Source organism: Ctenocephalides felis, unplaced genomic scaffold, assembly GCF_003426905.1.
Source record: "Ctenocephalides felis isolate EL2017-DRISC unplaced genomic scaffold, ASM342690v1 CF-g0.4_SCAFFOLD_01170, whole genome shotgun sequence".
NCBI classification, from domain to species: domain Eukaryota; kingdom Metazoa; phylum Arthropoda; class Insecta; order Siphonaptera; family Pulicidae; genus Ctenocephalides; species Ctenocephalides felis.
The window spans coordinates 36,055,916-36,067,371 of record NW_020537324.1 but is presented as its reverse complement, the minus strand read 5'-3'; the positions used below and the strand labels follow the sequence as shown (position 1 = coordinate 36,067,371).

The following is an 11,456-nucleotide window of genomic DNA, read 5'->3' as shown; positions in this document are numbered from 1 at the left end:
CACGACGCTCTAACCAACTGAGCTAATGGGCCTTAACGAATACTTCACATGAGCAATTGATCGACGCGGCCTTACAAACAATAAAACTTACAATTATTTACGCTTACAATAAAATTTGTGGCCCATGAGGGGATCGAACCCGCGACCTTCGCGTTATTAGCACGACGCTCTAACCAACTGAGCTAATGGGCCTTAACGAATGCTTCACATGAGCAATTGATCGACACGACCTTACAAAACAATAAACTCTTAAATTATTTACGCTGAAGTAAAATTTGTGGGCCATGAGGGGATCGAACCCGCGACCTTCGCGTTATTAGCACGACGCTCTAACCAACTGAGCTAATGGGCCTCGACAAATGCTTCACATGAGCAATTGATCGACACGACCTTACAAACAATGAACTCTTACAATTATTTACGCTTAAATAAATTTGGGCCCATGAGGGGATCGAACCCGCGACCTTCGCGTTATTAGCACGACGCTCTAACCAACTGAGCTAATGGGCCTTAACGAATGCTTCACATGAGCAATTGATCGACACGACTTACAAACAATAACTCTTATAATTATTTACGCTTACAATAAAATTTGTGGCCCATGAGGGGATCGAACCCGCGACCTTCGCGTTATTAGCACGACGCTCTAACCAACTGAGCTAATGGGCCTTAGCGAACGCTTCACATGAGCAATTGATCGACACGACCTTACAAACAATGAACTCTTAAAATTATTTACGCTGAAGTAAAATTTGGGCCCATGAGGGATCGAACCCGCGACCTTCGCGTTATTAGCACGACGCTCTAACCAACTGAGCTAATGGGCTTAACGAATGCTTCACATGAGCAATTGATCGACACGACCTTACAAACAATGAACTCTTAAAATTATTTACGCTTGAAGTAAAATTTGTGGCCCATGAGGGGATCGAACCCGCGACCTTCGCGTTATTAGCACGACGCTCTAACCAACTGAGCTAATGGACCTTAACGAATGCACCACATGAGCAATTGATCGACACGACCTTACAAACAATGAACTCTTAAAATTATTTACGCTTGAAGTAAAATTTGTGGGCCATGAGGGGATCGAACTCGCGACCTTCGCGTTATTAGCATGATGCTCTAACCAACTGAGCTAATGGGCCTTAACGAGTGCTTCACATGAGCAATTGATCGACGCGGCCTTACAAACAATAAACTCTTGCAATTATTTACGCTTACAATAAAATTTGTGGCCCATGAGAGGATCGAACCCGCGACCTTCGCGTTATTAGCACGACGCTCTAACCAACTGAGCTAATGGGCCTTAACGAATGCTTCACATGAGCAATTGATCGACACGACCTTACAAACAATAAACTCTTAAAATTATTTACGCTTGAAGTAAAATTTGTGGGCCATGAGGGGACCGAACTCGCGACCTTCGCGTTATTAGCACGACGCTCTAACCAACTGAGCTAATGGGCCTCGACAAATGCTTCACATGAGCAATTGATCGACACGACCTTACAAACAATGAAACTCTTACAATTATTTACGCTTACAATAAAATTTGTGGCCCATGAGGGGATCGAACCCGCGACCTTCGCGTTATTAGCACGACGCTCTAACCATCTGAGCTAATGGGCCTTAACGAATGCTTCACATGAGCAATTGATCGACACGACCTTACAAACAATAAACTCTTATAATTACGCTTACAATAAAATTTGTGGTGCATGAGGGGATCGAACCCGCGACCTTCGCGTTATTAGCACGACGCTCTAACCAACTGAGCTAATGGGCCTTAACGAATGCTTCACATGAGCTATTGATCGACGCGGCCTTACAAACAATAAACTCTTACAATTATTTACGCTTACAATAAAATTTGTGGCCATGAGGGGATCGAACCCGCGACCTTCGCGTTATTAGCACGACGCTCTAACCAACTGAGCTAATGGGCCTTAACGAATGCTGATTACGACACGACCTTACAAACAATAAACTCTTACAATTACGCTTACAATAAATTTGTGGCCCATGAGGGGATCGAACCCGCGACCTTCGCGTTATTAGCACGACGCTCTAACCAACTGAGCTAATGGGCCTTAGCGAACGCTTGACATGAGCAATTGATCGACACGACCTTACAAACAATGAACTCTTAAAATTATTTACGCTTACAATAAAATTTGTGGCCCATGAGGGGATCGAACCCGCGACCTTCGCGTTATTAGCACGACGCTCTAACCAACTGAGCTAATGGGCCTTAACGAATGCTTCACATGAGCAATTGATCGACACGACCTTACAAACAATGAACTCTTACAATTATTTACGCTTACAATAAAATTTGTGGCCCATGAGGGGATCGAACCCGCGACCTTCGCGTTATTAGCACGACGCTCTAACCAACTGAGCTAATGGGCCTTAACGAATGCTTCACATGAGCAATTGATCGACACGACCTTACAAACAATAAACTCTTAAAATTATTTACGCTTACAGTAAAATTTGTGGCCCATGAGGGGATCGAACCGCGACCTTCGCGTTATTAGCACGACGCTCTAACCAACTGAGCTAATGGGCCTTAACGAATGCTTCACATGAGCAATTGATCGACGCGGCCTTACAAACAATAAACTCTTACAATTATTTACGCTTACAATAAAATTTGTGGCCCATGAGGGGATCGAACCCGCGACCTTCGCGTTATTAGCACGACGCTCTAACCAACTGAGCTAATGGGCCTTAACGAATGCTTCACATGAGCAATTGATCGACACGACCTTACAAACAATAAACTCTTAAAATTATTTACGCTTGAAGTAAAATTTGTGGGCCATGAGGGGATCGAACTCGCGACCTTCGCGTTATTAGCACGACGCTCTAACCAACTGAGCTAATGGGCCTCGACAAATGCTTCACATGAGCAATTGATCGACACGACCTTACAAACAATGAACTCTTACAATTATTTACGCTTACAATAAAATTTGTGGCCCATGAGGGGATCGAACCCGCGACCTTCGCGTTATTAGCACGACGCTCTAACCAACTGAGCTAATGGGCCTTAACGAATGCTTCACATGAGCAATTGATCGACACGACCTTACAAACAATAAACTCTTATAATTATTTACGCTTACAATAAAATTTGTGGCCCATGAGGGGATCGAACCCGCGACCTTCGCGTTATTAGCACGACGCTCTAACCAACTGAGCTAATGGGCCTTAGCGAACGCTTGACATGAGCAATTGATCGACACGACCTTACAAACAATGAACTCTTAAAATTATTTACGCTTGAAGTAAAATTCGTGGCCCATGAGGGATCGAACCCGCGACCTTCGCGTTATTAGCACGACGCTCTAACCAACTGAGCTAATGGGCCTTAACGAATGCTTCACATGAGCAATTGATCGACACGACCTTACAAACAATGAACTCTTAAAATTATTTACGCTTGAAGTAAAATTTGTGGCCCATGAGGGGATCGAACTCGCGACCTTCGCGTTATTACCACGACGCTCTAACCAACTGAGCTAATGGGCCTTAACGAATGCTTCACATGAGCAATTGATCGACGCGGCCTTACAAACAATAAACTCTTACAATTATTTACGCTTACAATAAAATTTGTGGCCCATGAGGGGATCGAACCCGCGACCTTCGCGTTATTAGCACGACGCTCTAACCAACTGAGCTAATGGGCCTTAACGAATGCTTCACATGAGCAATTGATCGACGCGGCCTTACAAACAATAAACTCTTACAATTATTTGCGCTTACAATAAAATTTGTGGTCCATGAGGGGATCGAACCCGCGACCTTCGCGTTATTAGCACGACGCTCTAACCAACTGAGCTAATGGGCCTTAACGAATGCTTCACATGAGCAATTGATCGACACGACCTTACAAACAATGAACTCTTAAAATTATTCACGCTTGAAGTAAAATTTGTGGCCCATGAGGGGATCGAACCCGCGACCTTCGCGTTATTAGCACGACGCTCTAACCAACTGAGCTAATGGGCCTTAACGAATGCTTCACATGAGCAATTGATCGACACGACCTTACAAACGACTCTTACAATTATTTACGCTTACAATAAAATTTGTGGCCCATGAGGGGATCGAACCCGCGACCTTCGCGTTATTAGCACGATGCTCTAACCAACTGAGCTAATGGGCCTTAACGAGTGCTTCACATGAGCAATTGATCGACGCGGCCTTACAAACAATAAACTCTTACAATTATTTTCGCTTACAATAAAATTTGTGGACCATGAGGGGATCGAACCCGCGACCTTCGCGTTATTAGCACGACGCTCTAACCAACTGAGCTAATGGGCCTTAACGAATGCTTCACATGAGCAATTGATCGACACGACCTTACAAACAATAAACTTATTATTTACGCTTACAATAAAATTTGTGGCCCATGGGGAGATCGAACCCGCGACCTTCGCGTTATTAGCACGATGCTCTAACCAACTGTTCTAATGGGCCTTAACGAATGCTTCACATTAGCAATTGATCGACACGACCTTACAAACAATAAACTCTTAAAATTATTTACGCTTGAAGTAAAATTTGTGGGCCATGAGGGGACCGAACTCGCGACCTTCGCGTTATTAGCACGACGCTCTAACCATCTGAGCTAATGGGCCTTAACGAATGCTTCACATGAGCAATTGATCGACACGACCTTACAAACAATAAACTTATAATTACGCTTACAATAAAATTTGTGGCCCGATCGAACCCGCGACCTTCGCGTTATTAGCACGACGCTCTAACCAACTGAGCTAATGGGACTTAGCGAACGCTTGACATGAGCAATTGATCGACACGACCTTACAAACAATGAACTCTTAAAATTATTTACGCTTGAAGTAAAATTTGTGGCCCATGAGGGGATCGAACTCGCGACCTTCGCGTTATTACCACGACGCTCTAACCAACTGAGCTAATGGGCCTTAACAAATGCTTCACATGAGCAATTGATCGACGCGGCCTTACAAATGTGGCGATATCAAGCAGGCTGTTTTTGATTTGTATAAAACAATCGGACATGTCATGTATATTTTTGATATCGAAATATTTTTACAGTTAATAAATTTATATTTTTTTATCATGTTGGGAGTTTCTAATTTAATATAATGTCATAATCATTACAACTCCCACATTGGTGACTCACGACGATGGAGATGAAGATAAAGGAGTTTTATTTTTCGAAGATTTAAGAAAAAATGATTTTGACGCAGCACCATAATCACTGGTCTTCAGTGACGACCTATAAGGTACGTCCAGTCCAATCCATCATAGTTAACGCACTTACTATCTGGATCAGACTTCCGAGGTTACTCATTTGGTATACCCAGACCTCAGTGTTTATTGCTGACAGAAAAAATAATTTGGAGCCTGAACTTTTCATTGGAATGCAATTCAACCTCTCTTTCTCTGATAACTCAACAAATCGTCTTATAATGCTACCTCCCATTATCGGTGACAACGACGAGTCAAAACAAAATTTGACATAATCTATTGGATTCCACAATTCTGGACTCTTATGTCAAAGAAACCAATGATCCTGATTTGGATAAAGAGCCAACTTCTTTCTCTGATCAGAACTCATCAGATACGAATGCAACGCTTGCAGAAATGGAAACTGTGAGATCAACACTGGGCAGGGAGTATGTGGCGATATCAAGCAGGCTGTTTTTGATTTGTATAAAACAATCGGACATGTCATGTATATTTTTGATATCGAAATATTTTTACAGTTAATAAATTTATATTTTTTTATCATGTTGGGAGTTTCTAATTTAATATAATGTCATAATCATTACAACTCCCACACAAACAATAAACTCTTACAATTATTTACGCTTACAATAAAGTTTGTGGCCCATGAGGGGATCGAACCCGCGACCTTCGCGTTATTAGCACGACGCTCTAACCAACTGAGCTAATGGGCCTTAACGAATGCTTCACATGAGCAATTGATCGACACGACCTTACAAACAATAAACTCTTAAAATTATTTACGCTTGAAGTAAAATTTGTGGGCCATGAGGGGACCGAACTCGCGACCTTCGCGTTATTAGCACGACGCTCTAACCAACTGAGCTAATGGGCCTCGACAAATGCTTCACATGAGCAATTGATCGACACGACCTTACAAACAATGAACTCTTACAATTATTTACGCTTACAATAAAATTTGTGGCCCATGAGGGGATCGAACCCGCGACCTTCGCGTTATTAGCACGACGCTCTAACCATCTGAGCTAATGGGCCTTAACGAATGCTTCACATGAGCAATTGATCGACACGACCTTACAAACAATAAACTCTTATAATTACGCTTACAATAAAATTTGTGGCCCATGAGGGGATCGAACCCGCGACCTTCGCGTTATTAGCACGACGCTCTAACCAACTGAGCTAATGGGCCTTAACGAATGCTTCACATGAGCAATTGATCGACACGACCTTACAAACAATGAACTCTTAAAATTATTTACGCTTGAATTAAAATTTGTGGCCCATGAGGGGATCGGACTCGCGACCTTCGCGTTATTAGCACGACGCTCTAACCAACTGAGCTAATGGGCCTTAACGAATGCTTCACATGAGCAATTGATCGACACGACCTTAGAAACAATGAACTCTTACAATTATTTACGCTTAAAATAAAATTTGTGGCTAAACTTTTATACTCGAGGACTAAGCGTTGCTCTACCCTGTAGCAAAATAATTAAAATTTATTTATTTTATAGTTACAACAAATTTAACTTGAATAAAATTATTTAAGTAACTGAAATGCATAAATACACCTTCAATTTTTCAATGAATATTTTCGAAATATTCACACTATCCAGCACTTTGAAATCATAAATTTACTTCTCACGTGTACATTCTCGTTAAATTGTACCATTTACATAATATAATGAAAAACAAAAATAACACTGAGCAAAATATAAAATAGCACAACTATTAATGAATAATAATTAACTATGTTAAATTGTTTTAATTTACTTTATAACTTTATAATAATAATACATTAAGTTTATAATGTATTTAAAATTACAATAAATATTTATGTAATAAATCCAATGAGAAATATTTTTTATATAAAAATCAATACCTGCTTAACTTCATAAAAAATCACATTTAGCACTATAATCAAATATATTGTTGTCATATAATGTAGTACATGTCAGGATTTATTGAGATCTGTTAAGTGGTAAATTCATTTTATGTATTGATTTGAAGCAAATTTTTGTTTGAAAGTGGTTTAATTCATATAATATTAAATATTGTTTCATTCTACTTGACAGAAATTTATTATTGGTTTGCTATTTGTTAACTCATTATGCTAGTTATTGAAATCGACAAAAATAGATAATACTTCAAAACTTCATATTAGTATGGCCTACTACAAAAATGAATTTATTTGAATCATTTAGTTTTGTATAATATGTTTGCTTTTATGTCTACTTTACTGCCACTTTTTTTTTGAAAAACCTACCACTAATTTTATTTCATTATAATTAATTTTATTTATTCATTGATTCCATATTTGTTAATAAACTTTCCGTCATCCGCAGTCATTTTACTAACTTTAATTCTCATTATTAATTTCGACTCAATTATGAAACGTGATAGAATAATGTTGCCTAAGAAATGAATAATTAATGTAATCCCAAAGAATTCTAAATTGAGTTATTAACTCTATGTACACAATAATTTTAGAAATTTTTGATTAAATGATAACATTTGCTTATAGCGTGTTCGATAATAAATATTCTTATCATAAACTACAAATATTATCATCTTTTTCGCTTGAATTTGAATAATCTTCACTACATACCAAACAATGCCATTGCATCTTGCAACTAGCCCCAAGGTTTTGATACACCTGACCCCAGTAGTAATTTTTTACATTAATAAAGATAATAACTATTTAAACAATTTAGAAATCACAAAAGTTGTTATACTTTATTAACGATTGCTCGATAATAATAACGCAAGCCAATTTTATTTTTCCTGACAAAAAAGACGCAAGTGCACACTTTTGTACACTGTGTCGGCCTTGCGGACCAATGCTATAACAACATAATGTGAGGGGGGAAAGGCTTTACATGTCAAATAGATACAATGTAATATTTTAATATCGTTCAAGATTCCATTGAAAAATGCCAATTACTATTTACCCGTTACAATGAGCCCTTGAAGCATATTATATGTTTAACTGATATGCAATGCGTTCATATAAAATATTAGATTTATTAACTTCCCGGAAATGAACATTTTTGCATATCTTCACGTTTCCGCGGTTTCTGAACATTTTGGCACACTTTCAAAAAAATGGATGTGTGTGTGTGTTTCATAAGTCCGCATTTTTTCGTCCACGTTTTCGGGTGTACGGATTAACCAATTTGGACGGTTTAAAAAGCTTTCGATTCCTATTGATACAGAGATGTACTGATTAGTTTTTGGCAAAGGCAGATCCAGCCGTTACGGAGATATGGAGCAAAGAGTGCAGAAAACAGAAATCGAGTTTTTGCGAGAACGGAGTATTCCATTTTAATGATCGAAAAAACATTCAATTTATAATGATTAGAAGAAGTGGTGATTAGTTTTTGTCAAAGGCAGGTCGAGCCATTTCGAAGATACAGAGGTAAATATACAAAATATGGCAGTTTAAGAGAGAAATGAGTATCCGATTTGAATGATTCAAAAAACTTTCTGGTTATGTTGACAAAACAACTGCTTTGGGGAAACAAATTATTGTAATTTTTTTGAAAAAAAAATTGTATATCGAATATAATTCAGATTTTAATTTTAAATGTGAGTGAAGTTCTTAAGCTCACTTATATACTTTAAATAAATGATTTTAAATTTGTAATAAACGATTAATGACGTAAATAAATGATTGTAAATTCAATTTATATAATTCTTATAAATATTTTTACAGCATTTATATTAATATATTTGAAAACATTTAATATCCCTCAAATATTTCGTTACGTTACGGGAAGTTCCAACAAATTGCTTTAAGGCACGATGCCATACACCACTAGTTTTAAATTGTATATTTCAATATGTGTTTTGTCATATAGCAGAAAAACAATTATATTAGAAAACAATATAAACTAATTTGTGGATTAATCTTTCCAACTTAACGGTTTTAAGGAATTAGAAAAAATCCAATTTATGACACGTGAAGGTTTTAAACTTCTATTTTGAAATTAACTCATTCAAAATCATGACTCAATGGCACAAAACAAGTTATACGTTTCTAAACTAACTGGAGCACTTTATTTCCATGAACAAACGTTAAATTCGTTGAGTTAGTACTGTCGAGTAAATTAGGTTGTTCAGAACCAAGCATAAAATTTCTACGTAGTTTTGATTACATTTAGCGTGTAAAACTGATGTGATTTCAGAAAGTCGGATTTCAGTATCTCAATTAATTCGTTAGATAGCCGTACGTGTGAAGCATTTAATTTCAAACTAATTTCATTTATATACTATAAATTCTTTATTAAGTTATAATAACAGCAACAAAACAAAAATGATTTTTTTACATATCTTAACGTTTTTGGACATTTCGACATACATAAGAAAAAATTGATTAATGTGTGTATGTATATACAAATACAATTTTTCGTCCGAATTTTTAGAGAATGGATTGACCGATTTCAATGATTCAAAAAACTTTAATTTGTTATTGATGAAACAAACTTAGGCAAAAGCAGGTTCAACCGTTTCAAAGATACGAGACAAAAATATGGTAATTTTGAGAATACGGAGTTTACAATTTTAATGATTCGAAACATTTTTCACTTATATTGGCAAAATGGAAAACTTGTTAAATTTTGGGGAAATCAGGTCTAGCGTGTTCGGAGATACATAGAAAAAGTTTAATAAAATTGCTATTTTGCGTTAAAAACTTATCATTCGGATATTTTACAAAGATTTTAATAATAAGTACAAATTATGTATGCATTTTTATGTGTACCAAGATTTAAATGGTTTAGCCGTTAGGCTGCAACGCGACGCCTACGCGCTTTGGTTTTTTTGTATAGCAAGGAACGATGTCATGCACTTCTAGTTTCAAATTATTTTTTTATAGAGACCATCACAGTTATATTAATAGGAAATTAAATTGAACATTTTTTGTCATCATGAATATGATCGTTATATAGAGTAATAAACAATTTAAGAAAATTGCGAATATCTCGCGGCGCCCGGATGGCGACTTCGCGGCCAACAGGGACTTTGTGAATCAGAAAATTAATCAATATTTTTAAAAGGTTGTAAATTAATGTACACAAGATATTATAATAAAAAGTAATATGTGTTTTATATAGTCGCTAACAATTATTCTATATATTATATAATGTGCAACGCCTACAGTAACTAGTAGTGCATGGCATCGTGCCATAAGGGAAATTGCTGGAACTTCCCGTACTGTAATTAAATATTCGAGGAATGAAAATAATCAATAATTATTTTAAATAATTCCAATTGATTATTTATTATAAATACACACTGTAAATTTAAAAGTGCTTATTAAATTGGGCGGCAAGAGTATTCTACAAAGAACTTATGTGCATGTTTACATGTTCAATTTTTTTTTTTAAATTTGATTTTTGTGATGATTTTGAAATTTCTTCAAAATATTGATTATTTTTGAAAGGTTCGATTTTTTTGGATTATATTTTAGAAAATTCGATTTTTTTAAATTTTTTGAGAATTTGGAAATTTTTGAAAATATTTTTTTTTGTAAATTTCGATATATTCCAAATTTTTGAAAAAAATCAATTTTGTTAAATTCTTAAATTTTTTAGAATTTTCCAATTAAGAAATTTTCTGCAAATTAAGAAAAATTTCAATAATTTGAGTTTTTTGAAACTTTAATTTTTTTTTTTGAAAATTTGTTGAAAACAGAAGCAAATGATTTTTTGAATTAATCTAATCAGATGATTCATTCTCTCAAAAACTCATGACCATTCTTACACCCTTTGCGCTTCATTCCTCCGAAACGACTCCACCTTCGAAACGTGCCTTTTGCAAAAACGCACTTTATCAGTCTTTGATAATGTGCAATAAATAGCTATCTTGATTAATGTAAAAAAATGACACCAGGGGTTAGTTGAAACAAACCTTGGGGCTCGTTGTAACATACAAAAATTATATATAAAGACTAAACTGAAGAAGATTGGATGGAGTGTAATTTAGACGTTGATTTATGATAAAAAATTATATTACAGGAGGCATCATATATTTTATTTGAGTTAAATATTGTAGTTTTAATGTATAAAAACAACTACTCCGAAATTAGCCTTTATTAAATGAGTAAAGAAGAAATTATCAGAGGCATTATTGAGTTTTTTTGTCGTTACTACTTGCTCCAGTAGTTCTTACAACTAGCCCCTAACGCTAAATTGTTT

At 36.3% G+C, this 11,456-nt stretch overlaps 12 non-coding genes across 12 annotated transcripts; all 12 read right to left on the bottom strand.

The window, feature by feature from the left end:
• Positions 1-118: 118 nt before the first annotated feature.
• Positions 119-192, bottom strand: Trnai-aau. Its single transcript has one exon. It is a non-coding gene; the product is annotated as a tRNA-Ile (tRNA).
• Positions 193-595: 403 nt separating this feature from the next.
• Trnai-aau lies at positions 596-669 on the bottom strand. The gene has a single exon. It is a non-coding gene; the product is annotated as a tRNA-Ile (tRNA).
• Positions 670-2,019: 1,350 nt separating this feature from the next.
• On the bottom strand, positions 2,020-2,093 carry Trnai-aau. The gene has a single exon. It is a non-coding gene; the product is annotated as a tRNA-Ile (tRNA).
• Positions 2,094-2,180: 87 nt separating this feature from the next.
• On the bottom strand, positions 2,181-2,254 carry Trnai-aau. The gene has a single exon. It is a non-coding gene; the product is annotated as a tRNA-Ile (tRNA).
• Positions 2,255-2,341: 87 nt separating this feature from the next.
• Positions 2,342-2,415, bottom strand: Trnai-aau. Its single transcript has one exon. It is a non-coding gene; the product is annotated as a tRNA-Ile (tRNA).
• A 247-nt stretch (positions 2,416-2,662) lies between these two features.
• Trnai-aau lies at positions 2,663-2,736 on the bottom strand. The gene has a single exon. It is a non-coding gene; the product is annotated as a tRNA-Ile (tRNA).
• Positions 2,737-2,984: 248 nt separating this feature from the next.
• Positions 2,985-3,058, bottom strand: Trnai-aau. The gene has a single exon. It is a non-coding gene; the product is annotated as a tRNA-Ile (tRNA).
• An 87-nt stretch (positions 3,059-3,145) lies between these two features.
• Trnai-aau lies at positions 3,146-3,219 on the bottom strand. Its single transcript has one exon. It is a non-coding gene; the product is annotated as a tRNA-Ile (tRNA).
• Positions 3,220-3,627: 408 nt separating this feature from the next.
• On the bottom strand, positions 3,628-3,701 carry Trnai-aau. Its single transcript has one exon. It is a non-coding gene; the product is annotated as a tRNA-Ile (tRNA).
• Positions 3,702-3,949: 248 nt separating this feature from the next.
• Trnai-aau lies at positions 3,950-4,023 on the bottom strand. The gene has a single exon. It is a non-coding gene; the product is annotated as a tRNA-Ile (tRNA).
• Positions 4,024-5,895: 1,872 nt separating this feature from the next.
• On the bottom strand, positions 5,896-5,969 carry Trnai-aau. The gene has a single exon. It is a non-coding gene; the product is annotated as a tRNA-Ile (tRNA).
• A 405-nt stretch (positions 5,970-6,374) lies between these two features.
• Positions 6,375-6,448, bottom strand: Trnai-aau. The gene has a single exon. It is a non-coding gene; the product is annotated as a tRNA-Ile (tRNA).
• Positions 6,449-11,456: the final 5,008 nt, after the last annotated feature.